Source organism: Amblyomma mixtum, chromosome 9, assembly GCF_055824585.1.
Source record: "Amblyomma mixtum isolate Tamu chromosome 9, ASM5582458v1, whole genome shotgun sequence".
Taxonomy (NCBI): domain Eukaryota; kingdom Metazoa; phylum Arthropoda; class Arachnida; order Ixodida; family Ixodidae; genus Amblyomma; species Amblyomma mixtum.
Genome location: NC_143020.1, coordinates 59,409,650 through 59,428,797, shown reverse-complemented (window position 1 = coordinate 59,428,797; position 19,148 = coordinate 59,409,650).

Here is a 19,148-nt window from a genome sequence, read left to right as displayed (position 1 = left end):
AGGGTGTCCACCGAGATGACATAGAATTACTGCTCCATTTCCTTTCCTCAAAAACCTCGCGTTCAAAGGGCAAGGCATCGCACCGAACGGATGGTGGCGTTCCGCCCTTCCTGTGCGGTGCTGCAGGGTGTCCACCGAGATGACCGAGAATTACTGCATAATTTCCTTTCCTCAAAAAGCCTTGCGTTCAAAGGGCAAGGCATCGCACCGAACGGGTGGTGGCGTTCCTCCCTTCCTGTACGATGCGGCAGGGTGTCTACCGAGATGACATAGAATTACTGCTCCATTTCCTTTCCTCAAAAAGCCTTCCGTTCAAAGGGCAAGGCATCGCACCGAACGGATGGTGGCGTTCCGCCCTTCCTGTGCGGTGCTGCAGGGTGTCCACCGAGATGACCGAGAATTACTGCGTAATTTCCTTTCCTCAAAAAGCCTCGCGTTCAAAGGGCAAGGCATCGCACCGAACGGGTGGTGGCGTTCCTCCCTTCCTGTACGATGCGGCAGGGTGTCCACCGAGATGACATAGAATTACTGCTCCATTTCCTTTCCTCAAAAAGCCTTGCGTTCAAAGGGCAAGGCATCGCACCGAACGGGTGGTGGCGTTCCTCCCTTCCTGTACGATGCGGCAGGGTGTCCACCGAGATGACATAGAATTACTGCTCCATTTCCTTTCCTCAAAAAGCCTTGCGTTCAAAGGGCAAGGCATCGCACCGAACGGATGGTGGCGTTCCGCCCTTCCTGTGCGGTGCTGCAGGGTGTCCACCGAGATGACCGAGAATTACTGCGTAATTTCCTTTCCTCAAAAAGCTGTCGCGTCCCACTCCTAAAGGTGAAGCTTACGCGTCATTAATTAGCAGTTATTTATTATTTAGTCATTAATAAGTAATAAATCAGTAATTTGTCATTTGTCACTACTTCGTCATCAATTATGTGTGACGTAATCTAGTGGTGACGTCATCAGTGTGACATATGCAAAGTGGTACAAATAACCGAGGAAGAAAACAACTATTACAAAGATGAAAGGCAAACAGAAACCGGATACAGCCGAAGAGGCAGGGCGGAAGACATTCCCCAGACACTCTTAGGAAACGATTGCGTCCAGACGGACCAGTGCTCAGTATGTGTGGTGTGGTGTGGTGTGTTGAACACTAGACCCATTTGAAGATTTTAACTAGTACCATCTACAACCAATGTGTTATGCCCGTAAACATTTCATGCTTACTCTACTCTCGGTTACGGGAGAGGCAGAGATTTTTTATACGCACAGTGCAGATCTGGTTGTTGGCGGTTGCAGGGCTGGAAAAAGATAAAGCAGAGCGCATAGCAAAGAAAGCGCAACAGGTGTCGGGCATTAGGAATAAGTGAAACACGAAACTAATTCAGTGCAAAAGATATGAACATAGCGTCCGAAATTTAAAACAATTATTAAACTGAAAGCATTTAATGCCTCATCATTGTCGACAGAAATTTGTCAGCAGAGGTGTCACGTTTTCAGTTGGTCGAAGTGGTTATGACGTCAGAGTGCGCGGATCCGATGCAATGAGGTCACCCACCGATGCCTGATGCCCCCTTTTGCAGCACTCAACTGATAAAATAGTCGTCCTCTCCGACAGGGGCCGTGAGGCATCCGTGGGTGAACCCATTACATACCTCATTACTGCGAACAGAGTCATGGATACAACCGAACTCATCGAAGCGGAGAGAGAGTCGTGCTAAAGAAGCATTCAAAGTCAGCAAAGTGTGTAGTTGTAATGTGTAGTCAAAGTGTGTAGTCAAATAAAGCATTAAATAGTACAGCACAAACAGTCTGGCAGTCAATGCCAAACAGTGCGCAAGGAAAGGCTTTCGCCTTGCAGCACTTTAGAGAGCCAAAGTGCCCCTTGAATTTTTGTTTCGGAAGTGAATTTCAGTCAGTCAGTCAGTCATAGCATGGAAGCGAAGCTCTACTTTAGAGCAATAGTGTGCGAAAACATACTACATGGATGTTAATGGGGATGGCTTTAAGTACAGAAGTATTCCTATATTGGCCTTGGCCGCCGCGGTGGCTCAGTGGCTATGGTGCTCGGCTGCTGGCCCGAAAGACGCGGGTTCGATCCCGGCCGCGGAGGGCTGAATTTCTTTGGAGGAGAAATTCGAGGCCCGTGTACTATGCGATGTCAGTGCACGTTAAAGAGCCCCAGGTGGTCGAAATTTCCAGAGCCCTCCACTACGGCGTCTCTCATAGCCTTAGTCGCTTTGGGACGTTGAACTCCATAAACCTATATTGGCCTTGTTCATTAAAAAGTTACGTGACTGTAGTGTACGGATCAATTTTTGCGGAGTGCTAACTTCAAAATGCAATTTGCCTGTATGAGCTCCGTGGCGATTCGAGTCTATTAATATATGACAAATATAAACATGATTGCTGCTCTCCCTACTTTTTCAGGCAATTGATATCGTTCTTTTGCATGCCAGTTCCACACGACTGGCCTATATTCCTTCATTGACCGAATAGAAGCATCTTGCGCTAGAAGATTGTTGTTCACCGCGTGTAGCTTAACCGTCTTTTCTGAAAGCCTAGGCTCATCGATACCGAAGAGTATATCTCTGAAATGCGTCCTCCCATTGAAAGGTCGCTGCTAGGAATAACACCTAGTTAATTATACTTCTCTGCATACATGTGGGTAGTTGCAGGACTGATTTTGAAACAAGCTGCCATTCTTTTTAATTTGACCATTACAGACAATTGCATCAATGTTTAGATCAATGCTCCTCATATCGCGTCATTATTCAGCTCTTATTATAGGGTGTTGCAGTTGTTTGTACTTTGTAACACAGCTCAGTTTTTAATACGGTCCGCCGCGGTGGCTCAGTGGTTATGGTGCTCGGCTGCTGACCCGAAGGACGCGGGTTCGATCCCGGCCGCGGCAGTCGAATTTTTATGGAGGCGAAATTCTAGAGGCCCGTGTACTGTGCGATGTCAGTGCACGTTAAAGAACCCCAGGTGGTCGAAATTTCCGGAGCCCTCCACTACGGCGTCTCTCATAGCCTGAGTCGCTTTGGGACGTTAAACCCCATAAAGGAAACCAAACTAAACCAGTTTTTAATACAATATAATAAATAAAAAGTTGTATTGAAACTAATTCTCAGATTTTTCAGCCAAATTTCAAATTTATCAGGAAGAGCAATGGAACAAATAAATCCGAGGGGAACAACAGCTATAACAGTGAGCTGGTAAGAAGCCCTGCTAATAACGTCTGCAGATCTCTTTCTATTACCTAATTATGCTGCATACCACTTGACAAAATAGTATGGAAGTCCTATTCGATATAATTCCTGTAGCAGGTTTTCGTGCGGTACTTTCATGATCATCAGCATGAGCCTGACTATGCCCACTGCAAGGCAAACGCCTCTCCAAAATATCTCCAACTAACCCTTTCTTCTGCCAGCTGCGGCCTTCCTATCCCCGCACACTTCTTAATCTAATCCACCCACCTAACTTTCTGCCGCCCCTGGTTCGCTTCCCTTCTCTTGGAATCCACTCTGTTACCCTTAAGGACCAGCGGTTATCTTGCCTTCGCTATACATGCCCTGCCCAAGCCCGTTTCTTCATCATTTACCCTTGTTTGTTCCCTCACCCACGCTGCGCTCTTCCTGCCTCTTAACGCTAACGATATCTTTTTCTTTCCACAACCGACTCCGTTGTCTTTACCTGATGTTTCGTTCTTTTCAATAGCCTCCACGTTTCTGATTCATAGGTGAGTACCGGTGAGACACAGCCCTTATATATGCTTTTCTCTCGAAGGCTAAACTGGCATTCCTGATGCGGTACTTTACCTAGCACTTTACAGGAATCCGAAAAGATCACATCCGCCTGTCAAGATTCGTCACCAATATGTCATTGTAATTTCTGTCACTTCCTTGCAAAAACGGCATCTATGCGAAATAAGCATAACTAATAAACCAGATCTTAGACACGCTACAATGCCTAGCTCCTAGTCCCCACTCGGCAGCTTCTGTGCTTCAGGATTGAGGTCGTTGGCCCCATACGCAGTCTCCCTGTAATAACGCGCAATTCATGCCTCTCTGCGTGCAATCACCGTTTTCCTACCACCATACCGCATTCCACACAAAAATTCAACCCCCCCCCCCCCCGATCCTCGCTTTCTCCAGAATCGATCTGCACCGGTTAAGTCTTTCATAATTCAGTTTCTCAATGGCATTACGTCTCAGGTTCTCGGCGCCTCTTACCTCTCGGGAAGCCACGTCAGCTAAGCGGATCTTCTGCAACCACACTTTGCCCGCTCACCGTGCTACAGAAGTAATGTGAGCTTTATCCTCATTCATACCCTCTTTCCTCCAGTGACCACTTTATATTAGCGAAACCGTCTCATAGCCATGTTCTTTTTTTCTTTAAGGAACAATTTATTAATCCTCAGATTCTCTTCGAGAAGCCGCTCAACGTTCGCTTTGATAGGACCTGTTCAATGAGATAATTATATGCTTTAGTGACCCTCGACTCCTTCACAAAGCTTGTGCAGCTGTGGGTGTCTTGCAAGTGAGGTGAAGAGAAACAAAGATAAAAGGAATTAGGAGCTAGATAACGAGAAGAGACAAGATAGAGGGGACTCTTGGGGTATACTTAAACCAGCTGAAATGTTGGAGAGCAGAGATAAGCATCCAGTTGAAAGTAGATGAACACGATGCGTTACTAACATTAGGCACAGTCTTACGTCCGCGTTCATCTAGCTTTTCTTCTTGTTGGAGATGTCACAAAAAATTCTGTAGTGACAATAGAGGGTAATTAGTAGAAATAACCAATAAACTCTGGCCATCAGGCGCCTTACTGAGATCTGGGTACTTGCCGCTTTGTGCATAAGCTCCTCATATTTGTACGACCCTATCTACCCCATAAGTGAATGAGTGAATAAACTTAATTGAAAGAAAGGAGAGGTTCGCGCATAGTCCACGGCCAGAACGTAATGAAATCCTGATGTCTCTTATTATGTTTTTCTTAGTCTCCTCTAACAGAGAGGTTGTCGGGCATATTATTTTTTTTCGGCACCTGGCAAGACGAAAGTAAAAGAAATTCAATATTCTCAAATCTGCAGTGTCTCGTGTAGCTTAGGTTCCAGTCCCAGCTATGGCGCGTTTCGACTTGAAATACAGGATTTCATGACGTTATGCATATCGAAGGGATTTGCAAGCCTTTTCTTCAGCGATGTTCCTCCTGGATTTTTTATTTTTAGACTATGCGAGTGCTCACAGCATAGCAGATGCGCTAGAGCTAGACATCCATGGCCTCAAACAGATTTCATTCCTTAATTTACTGGCAGTCGGATATCTCATAGGGCTTTTGAATAATTCTTTCATACCATCCGGATTAGAAACTGGCTTATGAGACCTCTTCTCAGGACTGCCTTGCTTGTATGTGATGCCTCTCTCTTCCTCATCACGACCTCCATCACCTGAAATCTATTTCGGTGAGAAGGAACATTTCGTGCCTTTCAATGCCTGCCTTTGTCCACATGCTCGCGGATTGCACATTCTCTTTGAGAATGCTCCTCAACGGTTCTGTGTGAGCAGTTAGTATTATTTCACTTCGCTTTCCTGTCCAGCCTGGTATTTAAGGCGGAAAGTTGAACAACGATGTGTAAATTAAAGGGAGGGGCATTTACCAACAATAAAATATGTTAAAATGTCTGTTATGCAACAGTGGCAACAATTCGGCATGTAAGAAGAATGTTGCAAGAAAGTAAAATGGCATGAGAAATCCCACCGAACGAAATACAGCGAAAAGAGCCCAACAAGAGAAGGCAAAAGGTTAATAACAAAAAAAAAGACAAGGACATGCATAATTTTGCTGAGTTCACGTTGAAGATGTACTTCACGCGCATAGTCACAGCACTTAACAAATCTTATTTACAATGGCAGTTCTAGTACTGGCCGAGAAGTTAAGCCGGGGATTGCGTTATAAGGATTAAAAATTTGCTTACATCCTTGGTCAACAGAACAAAAATTACTGAGACACAATACATTTTTCGTATCCTCCTTGTAGCTCAGAAAGAGATGTTTTTCGCAGAACATGTCTGCAATATCTCTTCTACTCCACTCGCGGATGGAAAGTAAAACATCTGACGGGGAAAATATATCTTTGGGTGTTTTGAAACACGGAACACTCAAGAAAGCACCACTGCTTGAAAACATTTTCATGTCTCCGCCTCTGGAAACGTATTCTGAGCGTGCAGAGATAGCCGAAGTAGCGATCCCAGCCCTGCGCAACGCTTCGGAAAACTAATGAAACGCGAACATGAAAACTGAGGAGGCAACAAAAACGCACCACCATACTAGCTCCGAGAGTAGAAATAAGAGCGAGTTTGAGCAACACTTCTCAAAAGGAATCTTCGTGCTTCGAACTGAAAATGGCCGGAGCTGGATTGCGCTTCCCCTTGCGAAGAGTTCCTTACTTTGCTACCAGCGTACTTCACATCTGATTTCTTGCTGATAACACATTTTCGTGTCCTCCTCAGCAACCACGTGCCGGCTCTAACCAGCAGCGATCGTAGTTCTACCCTGCGTTCAGGACTGGCGTGTTTTGCAGATACCGCCGTTTTTTTTTCGCCCCTCCTCACACGTCACCGTGTTTGCACGCATTTGTTCGCGCTCTTCACCCGCGTGGAATGCGTTACGTTTCCCTTTATCTTATCCCCGTTTGTTCAGTGTACACCAGTCGCTTGCATGTTATTACGCCTCGCGGTTGTTTTGCACAGCGAGGGAAAATCGTGGTCCGTAGCACCGTTAAAACCGAGAAGTGCACTCTGACTAATGATTTTTCTACTTGTTCATTTTTTACACTGAACTGTTGCCGTTGCAGAGATACGGTTGAAGTTGGAAATCGGGTAATGAAGGAATTAGAGAGTTTTCCGCTCACGGGAGTTTTGGTGTTCCGCGAGGTTCAATTATCAATTATGCATGCGTGAAATTAGTAAGCATGTCTAGTTTGAATAAACAAAGAGAACGTTGGACATCCCAACAAAAAATGATAAAGCGTTAACCAACGCTCTGGCGCTTCCATCGAGCCAGGCGAGCACTTATCGGCAACGAGACGAGGCGCTTCTATCGTTGATTGTCAGTATTGCGCTAGTATATTTATTTTGTCCTTGAAACTGCCAGTGTAGTTGAATGCAAATATCGTTCTTCGTAACTGCAACATGACGTGTCCAAGCCTGTACTTGTCTTGGTTAGCATGCAGTAAATATACATACTTTCAAAGACTTGTCCTCTAAACGCCTAAATCAGTTCTAAAGTTCGGGAGAGTGTCCGTTGCACAAATTCTGGGAAGGCGCGGCACCCTGATACATACCGGCTACATCTGTGTTGAAAAGTTTTGCTCTTAGTAAGCGCAAAATATCGATTGAAATATGAAATATATACGAAATATTGGATTTTATGTGATATGAAATATATATGAAGTATAAATATAAATTTGAACTATGAAATATTTGAAATATTAAATGTCGAAATATATGGCCATGAAATATTCCCATTTCGCGCTTGCTGTCCTGCCCAATGCTGCTGAAAGCCGCTCTTTGTCCAGGTTGAAGGAAATGCGTAAAAACATATGCACAAAAATGGCGTCAGTTCATAGCAAAACGGTAGAAGGTTGCGCCGAGGTTTGTTATGTTTGGCGTAATAAAGAAGACAGCGTCTTGCTCATTATGTTCCTTCTGATTCTTCTGACTTCAGGCTTTTTAAGAAATCTGGATCGAAAGTTGTTGTCCAAGGCACGCAGTTACATTGATGCGCGAATTAGCAACTGAAAGTATTTACGCCGGAGACTCTAAGGCATGCAGTAATGCTTATATAGAAAAACAAATGCTCGAAAAAAAAGCCTCTACTAGATTCCGCGTAATCGGCAGCCGCTCATTTTCACCCTTTAATGTAGAAATAGGTGCTTTTTGAAGTAACCACAGTCATATGTTTTCCCGTCAATGTTGTGCGCCACTTTTGGCCACACGATTATTCTGTCTCTTGAAAACCGAAACGATCCAGGAACCTCACTGAAGCAAACCAACCAACATTCTAATTTTAATGCGCTCGTATTTTCTTCATTCTGTGGGTTACCATGAGTACAGGCTACAAGTTGGTTGGGTTCTACCGCATGAGGCAGATTTAGGGTTGCTTGAGAGCGGAACTGATCTCTGATCCGCAAGGCATCTGTGGTCTACGACCTTTTTCCCAAGCATCTCACCCTAGAAGAGCCGAGCACCAGGCCAGGGGAATTCTTGTACCCAGGTACAAGTAAGTACCCGGCGGCAGTGGGGATCGAACCCAGCACCTCCCGAATGCGAGGCGGATGCTCTACCACTCATGGTACCACAATGTATTCAGTTTATGCAGTCCTCCATAAATAATTAGTAACCGAAATCTTCTGTTTTATTTTTTAAAGTGCTGCAAAAAGCTTTTGGTTGGTGATAGCTTATAAATTTCCAAACCTCAACAAATTAGACGTAACATGTTGATGCTAAGTTCGCCGAGGTCGCAGCGTCATCAGGCTCGTCCTCTGACGCATGCGAGGAAGAGAGAAAAACGAAGTCCGCACTGATGGGGAAAGGCGGCTCACTGATCGGCGCCAGGCGCTTGCGAGCGCAAGTCTTCTTGTGCGCCGTTGCGACATGCAGCCGAAGCCACTGCCGAATGGCCGCCGGCACCCAGCTCGAGCTGCCTTTTCTTTCTCTTCTGAGCATGCAGCTGATTCTCAGCACACTCTATGATGTGACAATGTGTCAGAGTAGAACGAATAAACCGCTTGAGCATTACTATACGCCAGTATGTAACGCTTAATGCCTCAGAAGTCGTGGATATTCCGTAAGGGCCTGATAGTGAAGCTTTGAGACCAGCCGGTATTCACGCGCCAAGCTGTTCGCGAATTCGCCAAGCCGAGGTAGAATTCTAGAGAATACGAAACGTAAATCCAAATTTATTTGCCATAGCACCAATTTAAAACAACGCCTCTCTCTGTCACTCCAACCAGCGTTGCACGTAGGGGCAATCCTGTGAATATGTTTGTTTTTGTTTCGCCCAGTGAAACCTATCGATATTTTGCAGTGAAAACAGGTTGGTCTTAAGGACGGTACGCTTTTCGCTGCTCTTGCCGGAAACTTAGCTGAGCATCGTCTAAAGCAGAAGCTGCGCATGAGGGTGAACTTGTTGCCGATCACAGCTGCTAATTTACCAGTAGGCCGCGTTGTCACTCCCCTTTGGGTCGCCATGAACAAATGAGGCTGAGGCAATGCCTCTAATACTTGAGTCGTCATCGTGTAGGGAATAAGTGTTCATGACTAAATTCGGCTTGCATCATTCAACCCTAAAAGGTCCACTGTCGGCGTTGCAAGGGATAACTAAACTAAAATTGTCACGTTCAATCTCTCTCGTCCGCTGCAGGGCGGAAACCTAAACAAAAGTGATGGCGCTGTGCTGAAAACTCCGTGGCAATCGCAAATCGGGCTGCCTAATCCTAATCGCTCCAGGTACCACATCAGCCATCCCGAGGCTGTAAAGTGGCCATGTCCGTATGCTGCCACATCGATCACTTATAAAGTTCTTCAGGGCAGATGCAACATAAACGTGGGCATGCGCAGTGAAAACCATTCTCAAGCCCAGTTGGAGCTGCTCACATACCGTATGGCTCCATGGCAGCCGAGTACACTTTCTGCCCACATACATGTATGTTCCTTGCAAAAGTACAGGATGGCTGACGCAACACAGATAAGTAGTCTGCGCGGAAAAAACGTTATGAAGCCCATATGGTGCTGCAGATTGAACATAACTATAGATCCTACACTGGGCGGTCCGGATTTTGCAGTTGCCGACATATACTTGAATCACGAGCACGCCGTTTCAAAATTCCACAGTCTGTACTACAATGCATTTGGATATTTAGTAACGAAGGAACGGCCTCGTAGTTGCACTGTAAATCAAAGCGAAAACTGCTTCGAATACCTTTCACGTGCAATTCATAGATCATGCCCCGAGCTCTTTGCCCCAACTGGCGAAAGCGGCGTCACCGCATCATGCTTACGTCACAGCTAGGTGTTTGTAACTAGTGCTCGCGTAGGCCTGAACCCCTAGAGACTATAACGCTGCTGCCGTCGTACTGCAGGTTACCCGGAGGGTGTCTATACGAGACAAATTCCCTCTCAAGTCGACTTCTTATTCTCAGTAAAACATGTTTCAGATCTTTCTATCCGGTATGTCTCTAGTTAGCTCTCCGCTTTCCTGACACCAGACTACTCAGTAAGCTGTTACTGAACTCCTTCAGTAGTCATTTCGCGGCTACTATCACAAGGATGAGCACAGTACAGTTTTAGTTAAGCGTTATCGCATAACGCTGCTGCCTCCGCCATCTTCAACAGCGCAGGTAGTGAGCATTTGCCGTTCGCGGGTAGTTGTAGCCTCCTGTACGATTTCAGTATTGCATCGTGCTATAACTCCGTAATAATGCCAGGGGGAGCGAGAAAATAAAAATGTTTTCAAAAAGGCCGCATACGGAAAGTACATTCAGCATTAGATCCTCCTTTATCCCTTCTGTTTCGGCGCCGCCCGTGTGTCCACGGAGACATACGAGACAGTTACTGCGTCATTTCTTTTCCTTGAAACCAATTTTCGTTCGTCACGCCTTCGCCCGGCCGTGCCTAAATGAACAGATTCCTCCTCTAATTCTCGGCTGGCCTAAATTTGCAGCGCGCTCACGCGATAAATGAAAAACACCGGTGCTGCAACCGGCACATCGTCTCCGCGGGCCTCTCAGAGCTACAGCGAAAAGCGATAAGTCAGTAAAGGAGTTGAGTGCTTAAGAAAGGAAAACCTGACGTAGTGAGTGAGGCGGGGGGAAAGAAGACCGGAGAGTATTAACGCGATTCCCGCGTCTTCTTCGCTTTTACAAAGCACTCGCTAAGTCGGTGACCTTTTAAACCAATTCGCTTTGCCATTTGCGCTTTCAGACCCGAGGTGTACACCGACGTCCTATTTCACCATGGCTAGAGAGGGAGTCTTTCCTGCTCTTACCTGTTTCGTGACATTTTGTTTCTATTTAATGTTTGAAAACCAGGACGTTTCGCATGATGAGTAGTTTTTTTCTCCTCAATTTTCTGCTTTCTGTTCCGAGATGTTCAGAACATGTTTTTCTAGTTAGCCTTCTTTTAAGGAGATCAAAAAATTTATACTAATATCGAGACAAAAAGAGAAACATTCTACTGAATGTGATTGCAGTAAAAGAATGGGAAGAACAAATCCCACCGCTGAAATTTAACAGGTTAGAGCGGAACACTCTCATAAAGAAGTGGCGTACTCCTAACAAGTTAGTGAAGTAAACTAATTGCTTTCTATTTATCAATCCTTTAAAGTCGATTTGTAGAAAAGGAAGGACAATTGGAAGTGACCGGTTGCGCTTTTCGTGAGAGGTAAACGGGGCGAGCAGTGCTGGAAAATTGCCTCGGCAGTAAACAAACTTTAGAAAACGACCGGTACAGTCCTTTGAAGCTTTATTTACATCTTTTTGTTTGAAGCTCTTTGAAATCCTGTTTGATTCCGCACCGATGAATCTTCGCCTGCAGTTGAAACTGACAGCACTGCAAGGCGGTGCCATAAAGAATTAAGGAATGAAATTCGCTAAACCATTATTTGATGGGCCCAGTCCCATGAGGTTAAAAGGTATTCTTTGGTCAAATACGTTTCTTTCGGTTCTTTACCCACTTAAATCGCGCTGAATTTCAGCTTCCGATGATCTAGACATCCGCCTGGAGACGTTTCTCGTGTGATACATCTGCTTGTTCCTATGGAGCCTATTTCCAGGCAATGTTTGTTCGGGTTCTGTCATTTTATTTTCATCATTGATGTAGCTATCTCTCTTGTTCGTCGTTATTGCTGGGAAGGCAATGTATCCGAGATGCCAATCATGTTGTAATAAGAGTTTTTTTTAAGAGTCTGTATAGACGCCAAATTTTTTTTTTGAACAAATCAATCATGCCAATAAACCCGGTCGTCTTTGCAGCAGTGTTCTCACACTGTTTGCTTACCTCTCGAGCTTAAGACACACACCTACAGGTTTAACACATGCTACCTCTACCGCATGCGATGGTGCTTCACAGCAGCCTCTGAGTGAGGAGGAATCCGGTCTTCAACATCGAATTACTGGGAAGAAAGCTTTCGCCTTTAATTTATGGTGGAACTTAAATTCCTTCTGTGGTTCGCTATTTGTACTTGGATGAATTCATGAAAAATAACCGCTGGTCCTGAAGAGTGACGGAGTGGATTCGAAGAGACGGCAAGCGTAGCAGGAGGCGGCAGAAAGTTAGGTGGGCGGATGAGATTACGAAGTGCGCGGGGATACGATGACCGCAGCTGAATTCATGAAAAAATGACCATTGCTCTTTAAGAACAACGGAGTGGATTTCAAGAGACGGCAATCGTAACAGGCGGTGGCCGAAAGTTAGGAGGCCGGATGAGATTAAGAAATTTCCGGGGATACGGTGGCCGCAGCTGTCAAAGGACAGGTTTAATTGAAGAGACATTGAAGAGGCCTTTGCCCTGCCTTGGGCTTAGTGAGGCTGATGATGATGACGATGAATTCATGTGGGAAAGGAATAACTGTTTCTGAGATTTGTTGAACCGCTTTTCTTCACAGGGATCAAATGCTGAATATCGCTTCGCAAGCAATATGTTCACTTTTTTTCCTCAATCGTTCCTTTTTCCTCGTGTACACCAAAAGAATTGTTTTTGTTGCAACTTCCGATATCTGTCGAAGCAAAGACGGTCTAATTGCTTCATGTGAAGTGTTGGACCCGCGGGTGCAGCTAGTCGCCAATAGCTGTACTGTACGACCTTATGCACCGATCCGAAAGGACCATTTCCACGTTTGTTGGCAGCCAGCATATCTAAAGAACTCTTAGGTGAAGAAGATGGTGATAAAACAGAAAAGCCGGTCTTGCAGCAGTGCAAAAAATTTGAGGGAACTTTGAAAGCGCAGAATAATACTTTATGTTAAAAATGGGTGCTCTGGAAATTATTCAGGGGCGGCTTTGGAATGCCTGCGGATGGATGATTTTTCGAATTTTTTTTTAAGGAACTGCTAGTATTGAGGGCTCCGCAGTACCTGTAACAAATGCATAAAAAAAATGAAACTTTCATTTAAAAACGCTTCGCGTTGCCCTGCTGCAGTGCGAGAGGTTTGGAAGGCCAAAATGATGACGTGTTCGAAAGAGCAAATCTGAGCAGACGCAGTCTTGTTTTATGTCTCTTGCTAAATTTCGTGGCACATGCTTACTCAATTTTTTTATGGCGTCATTATCATTCCATTCATCTTATCGATAGATTATCTATTCAAGAAAGCGTCTCTGCGACCAAGTTGAGGTCGTGAGGGCTGTTTGGAAAGTGAAACAGGAACACAAAAGCAGAGGCGAAAAGGTGTTCTCTTTATATTTCGCCACTTTTCATTTACTGTAGCCAAACAGACTTGATATCGGCCACATAATAGCATAAGTAATGATCAGCTGGAGCGACCCTGTCCTCTCCTCATCTACTCCAATTTTTCTCGTAGCTGTCAAGCTATCGTTGCTGTCGTAACATTTAAAGCACATGGAAAAAGTTTTGTAATTTGTTTTTGATGTTCTCATTGTTATGTACTAAACTCTTTAGGCAAATTTTTTGCATTTATTAATTACTTTGTTCAGAAAACACACATTACTACCTGGAATTCCCAGTTTTTACTTCCGTAGAGCCTTCCTGAGCGTATATAGCTGCTGTGCTGTCGATGAAAATGAAAGGGTCAAATACTCAGACTGAAGCTACAAACCGTTTGGTTTTCAATTTTTCTGTTCTTTCCCCGGAAGTTAATTTATGCGGCACATTCAATCTTTGCTTAACGCAGTGTTAATGGAACGAAATCATTAAGCAGTTTTCTTCCCACGTTATTTTTCTTCGAACAATTTTAGCACCTTAAAAATCTATTTGTACTGCAAAACTTGCTGATGGACTCCAAATGGGATCGCGCTTTACATGCCTTCCTTATGCCTTTTCCAGTATGACGTAGAGTGCATGGGCGGCAAATCTTGCAGGGGTCTATTTAGAAAAAATTAGGTGACCTCGATTTTCTCTTTATATTTCAAGCGCTGCGCCATACTCGGAAGTCATAATTCGCAGAATGAAAATTGATGCTCTGTGGAAACTACCACGCCCCTTGAAGAAAACTGTACGTCTGAAATTCATCACGTTGTGCCCATTAATCGCTGTACATATTGTTTTTTGCAGCACTTATTTGAGAGAATAATCATAAATGCAGGGTGGAAACAAAAAGTAAAAACACCATTCAAACACGTGCACTTCACCGCCATAACCGCATGTTATCAGGAAACAACCAAAACGGCTTAAGCTTGATCGATCACATCACAGGAATTCTGCTCTTCTCATTAGCAACCCCTTTCATTATGAAAATCTCAAAGGCTAATGGTAGCCACCACTTGTTAAGCCACGTTGATTTCTTTTAGTACCGACTTTGTAAATATTGGACGAACGACCAACAGCTTAACTTGTTGAGACGCAGCTGGCTCTCGGACGGGATTATCGCTTTGTAAATTGTTTATCCAAAATTTATTTCCATACTGTTTTAGTCAGAAAATTCTTAACGCTGTGCCAACTATTACATAATCATCACATTTGAAGTGCATGAACTATTTCAGTGCTGATGCGGTCCGCGTATTGTATTTTTTTGTTCCTGCTTTTTCTTCACGAAATGTTCCATAAAATCTATTGGACTGAAGAATTCGCTTTCAGTATGGGTGACTGTAGCAATCTTCTATATAGAGGGTAACATAGCCATCCAATAAAGGTAATAAATGATCACAAAGGTGTTTTTTTCACGTAACGATTTCTGAAATCGAGTCGCTTGCTAATTTTCTCGTGCGCACATATTTAGGCAACTGATAAACTACATAGCTTACGGTAGTCGTTTTCCGAAACAGCTTTCTTTCTTCCCTTAGACATAAAAATTTGGCTCATCATTTCATTGAGTTTGTAATTATTTTGACTGGCTACAAGAACACTTGCTTGAAAGAGCACAAGGGCACTGTTCTGTAAATAGCCGTTTCCTCTCGGTTCCAATTCGTCGTCTCTTATTGGCCACTGTCCCGATTGCCATGGACCGTTAGAACACACGCCTCGCTGACCCTGACAGAATCGTGCCCATCAGGCAGGATAATCGAATAAATGCGTCTCGAGTATAGATGCGAGCCCTTGCAAGAAATCTCAATCAGTTCCGTAAAAAAAAAAACTTTTCTTCAGTTCTTTCATTGCTCAAAAGAACGAACACGGCGCAGAAATTTCTTAATGGAATCTCCTGGGAAGTATAGCCTCATTAAGTACTGTAATAGTCGGCTTAGATATCCTGTTTGGTGGTTTTTCAAGCATATGAAGCCGTCCACATTGGGGCAAGGTTTTAACGGCGACGACTGGTCGGTATCAGCTGCATGTGAACAACTGATTCATGTGAAAGAAACTGATTCATCGTCTGATTCATGTGAAAGAAACTGGTCCAAGTTTGTTACTGAGCACACGAAGTTGCGCAACAGCCTGGCGGGAGACCGCGCGTAAAATTCTATCTGCTCGAACGTCAAAGTGGGAAAAAGCACTCAAGGGCTGCTTTTCAATTTCAAGTCAATTTCCTTGACACCACTGTCCATTTAGAAAATAGCAAGCTCAAAACCACACTTTACAGGAAGCCTACTGACCGACAAAAATACTTAGATTTCACTAGCCATCATCCAAGACACTGCAAACAAGGTATATTCGTAGGACTGGCAACGAGACTAAGAAGAATATGTAGCGACGACGACGACTAACTGAAACACCTCCACTCGCTAAAAAACACACTAATCATTAGAAACCATTCACAAACAACCCTTAATAATGCGTTCCAACGAGCAACCACTTTGAAACGAGATGTAGTTCTTAAAAAACGAACAAAAGCTAACAGTCAACGACCTCCTGCACTTATAACGAAATACTCAAACGCGCTTCCAAACATAAACAATATCCTGCGGAAATACCACCCCATTTTAACTGGTAACGACCGTCTCAAGAAAATATTTCCCGACGCACCAAGGTTAACATACAGACGCAACACAAACCTGAAGGACATCCTGGTGCATGCTAGGCTCGGTAAGAAACCACCACCGACAGTAACTTCATGCTCTCGACCTAGATGCAAGATATGGAAACATTTACAAAGGGACACTACGGTTAAAAGTGCGGCAAGCGATGTCAGTTTCGATAAAAAGACCAGTTTTGACTCCACATCGTCCAATATTATCTACATGCTCCAGTGCTCCTTCTGCCAGAAACCGGGCAAACAATAAGTGCCAGATTAAACGGGCACCGGGCTGACACAACAAGGAATGAACAGAAGGCAATGTCGACCCATTTTAATCAACGCCATCACAAATTCGACGACCTCAACTTGTTCATTCTTCAGTCAGGCTTCAAATTGACTAGGGACAGAAAATACAGAGAAGCATTCGTAATCCACAAATTGAAAACACTGCAACCAACAGGGATTAACATGCCCAGAGGAAACCTGGAATCTCTCAGGTACATTCCAGGGTTAGCATAATTTGAAATTAACAAATGTCTTGCACCCCATTTCCGGCCTACTCACCCTCTCCTTTTGTTCACCTTTTTTTTTCTCCTAATCCCCTATTATCAGTTCTTGGAAACCATGACATTCCTGTTACCCCCTCCGCCCCACCTTTCAGCTTTCTCTGAACTCGAGCCATGCCTCCCCCCCCCCCTGCCTTGTCCTTCCTTGGAAATGCCCCTCGTTCCAGTGCCAGCCTATTTTGTTTGCCTTGTTCTCATTTCCCTGTACCACGCTGACTAATCCTCTTATCTGAGTTTTTCAGGTCCACCCAGCGCCTCCCCCCCGTCGCAGCCCCTTCAAAGCCTTTGTTCATTACACACCCCCCGGATATAAGTTTTTCCAATATTGCAGCTTAACGAATCAAGATTCACCTCCCTCCCCTTCCTGACACGCATCCCCTCTCACACCACTTTCCTTCCCCCACCCGGGGCCTTCCTCCTCGGAGCGAAGGCCCTATTTAATCCCTGCCAATGATGAACGCTTTGCCCAGACGAAGACAATTCCCCTTGTCGAAACGTTGGCTCAAGCAACCTGAGGTTTTCCCCTCCATTGTTCATTTTGTGATCGCCAAGGACCATCTACCACACCCTCTCTTTACCACTTTATCAGCAATGTGATTCGAAAGATCGAACGTTATTTATACGCGTTTGAAAGCTCGTTGGTTTGGCATCTCAGCGTTACAAAGTGGGCTCGCTAGCATTTCTAAAGCAGAAAATAAAACATGTATACCAAAATGTATACCACTGTATAATCCGTTGCTCTGGTACTTATCATCAATCGCATGTTTGAGGCCCGAGTGCTTCTAAATCGCTTCAACTATGTGTACAGTACGTGTACGAATGGGCTGTGAGCAACTGTGTTCTGCTAAACAAAGCAAAGGAGTTGGCTCCTCCGAAACGCATGGATGCTTTTCTATCATGTGATAGCATTTAGCCAATAGAGGCGCAAACGTTGCATGGAAAATGAACGTGCAGCTCTAGGAACTACACCGTATGTGCTAGGCATAGCAAACACGGCGTGGTTGGTCACAAAAGTCGCTGATTGGTCGTGACAGTCATATCACCGGGCGACACGACAGGATCGAAACCTTATTGGTCTATGGGGCGCGTGACGTAATGTTGCCACCTGAGATCTCCGAGTTGGCTGGTGCGCTGGCGTGTTTATTCATAAATTTCCTGGTAGATCAAGACAGGGATGAGGTCACAAGTCCGAGTTTAGAGGAGTGCTGGACACGGGACATGGCCGAGCACGGGGGTGGCCTCGACTGCAGTTGACAGCTACACTTGGCTGTGTCTAGGCGTGTCTAGGTCATCATATCAGGTTGGAATGGAGCCGGGATCAACAGCGCCTTTGACTACCGTCCTGAAAATCTTCGCTGAAAATGAAAAATGCAAAGAAAGTTTTTGTAGCTGATCAAATACATTCGCTGCACTCGCTTCAGTACACTAGAATCCAAAAACCCAAAGTAAGGTTGCCAATACAAAGGCGCAGGAAATAGAGAGAGAGAGAGAGAGAGAGAGAAGGAAGGAAAGGCAGGGAGGTTAACCAGGCGATGCCCAGTTGGCTACCCTACACTTGGGGAGGGAAACAAAGGGGAAAAAAGGAAAAAGAGCGGCAAAGAAATGAGTCTGTCAAGTGTCCATCGACCACTATGTCACAGGGACAGAGGGCGCGCACTGAAAACAGAGATTATAGACGGGAATGCAACCCCGAGTCCCTTAGGAAATTTAGGAGCGCTTTCACCGCTTTCCGTTGTCTGGAAGGTTGTGTCCAAGGCCCCAAAACGTTAGACTCTGTTAAAGGACGCGAGTCCAAGCGGAGCAGAGAAGCAACTAGGCAACCGCGCTCTCGTTCAAAACGAGGGCAGTCACAGAGGAGGTGGCTGTTCGTCTCGTCACAACCACACTGGCCACACGCAGGAGAGTCAGCCATTGAGATGAGATGGGAATAGGCGTTTGTGAACGCCACTCCCAGCCACAGGCGGCACAACAGCGTAGTATCACTGCGGGGGAGGCCGAATGGTATATGATGTTGGAGCAAGAGGTTGAAGTGATGCGAGCGGGGTGTCCAACCTCCAGGGGCAGACCACGACGTTACAGTCAGGTTTCGGGCGAGCAGTTGAAGGTGCCTTGCTGCGTCAGCTGTTGTCAGTGGTATGCGGACAGTGTTGGTTGTCTCGTGAGCCGATCGAGCAGCATCGTCAGCTAAGGCGTTACCAACAATGCCGCTATGGCCTGGTACACACTGGAAGATGATTTCATGGTCTTGTTCGATTGCCTGGTGATGAGATATCGTATATCCGCTATACGTTGCTCATGGTCGCTATGTCTCAAGGCAGATTGAAGACATTCTGTGATTCAAAAGCTGCCCTACAATGAAATAGATATTCTATTAGCACTTTCGTCGTATCCCTTCTTGACAAAGCTAGCACGCCTCGGGTGGAACAGCACTACACCCTCGCGCTGTGGTGTGCCGAGCGTTG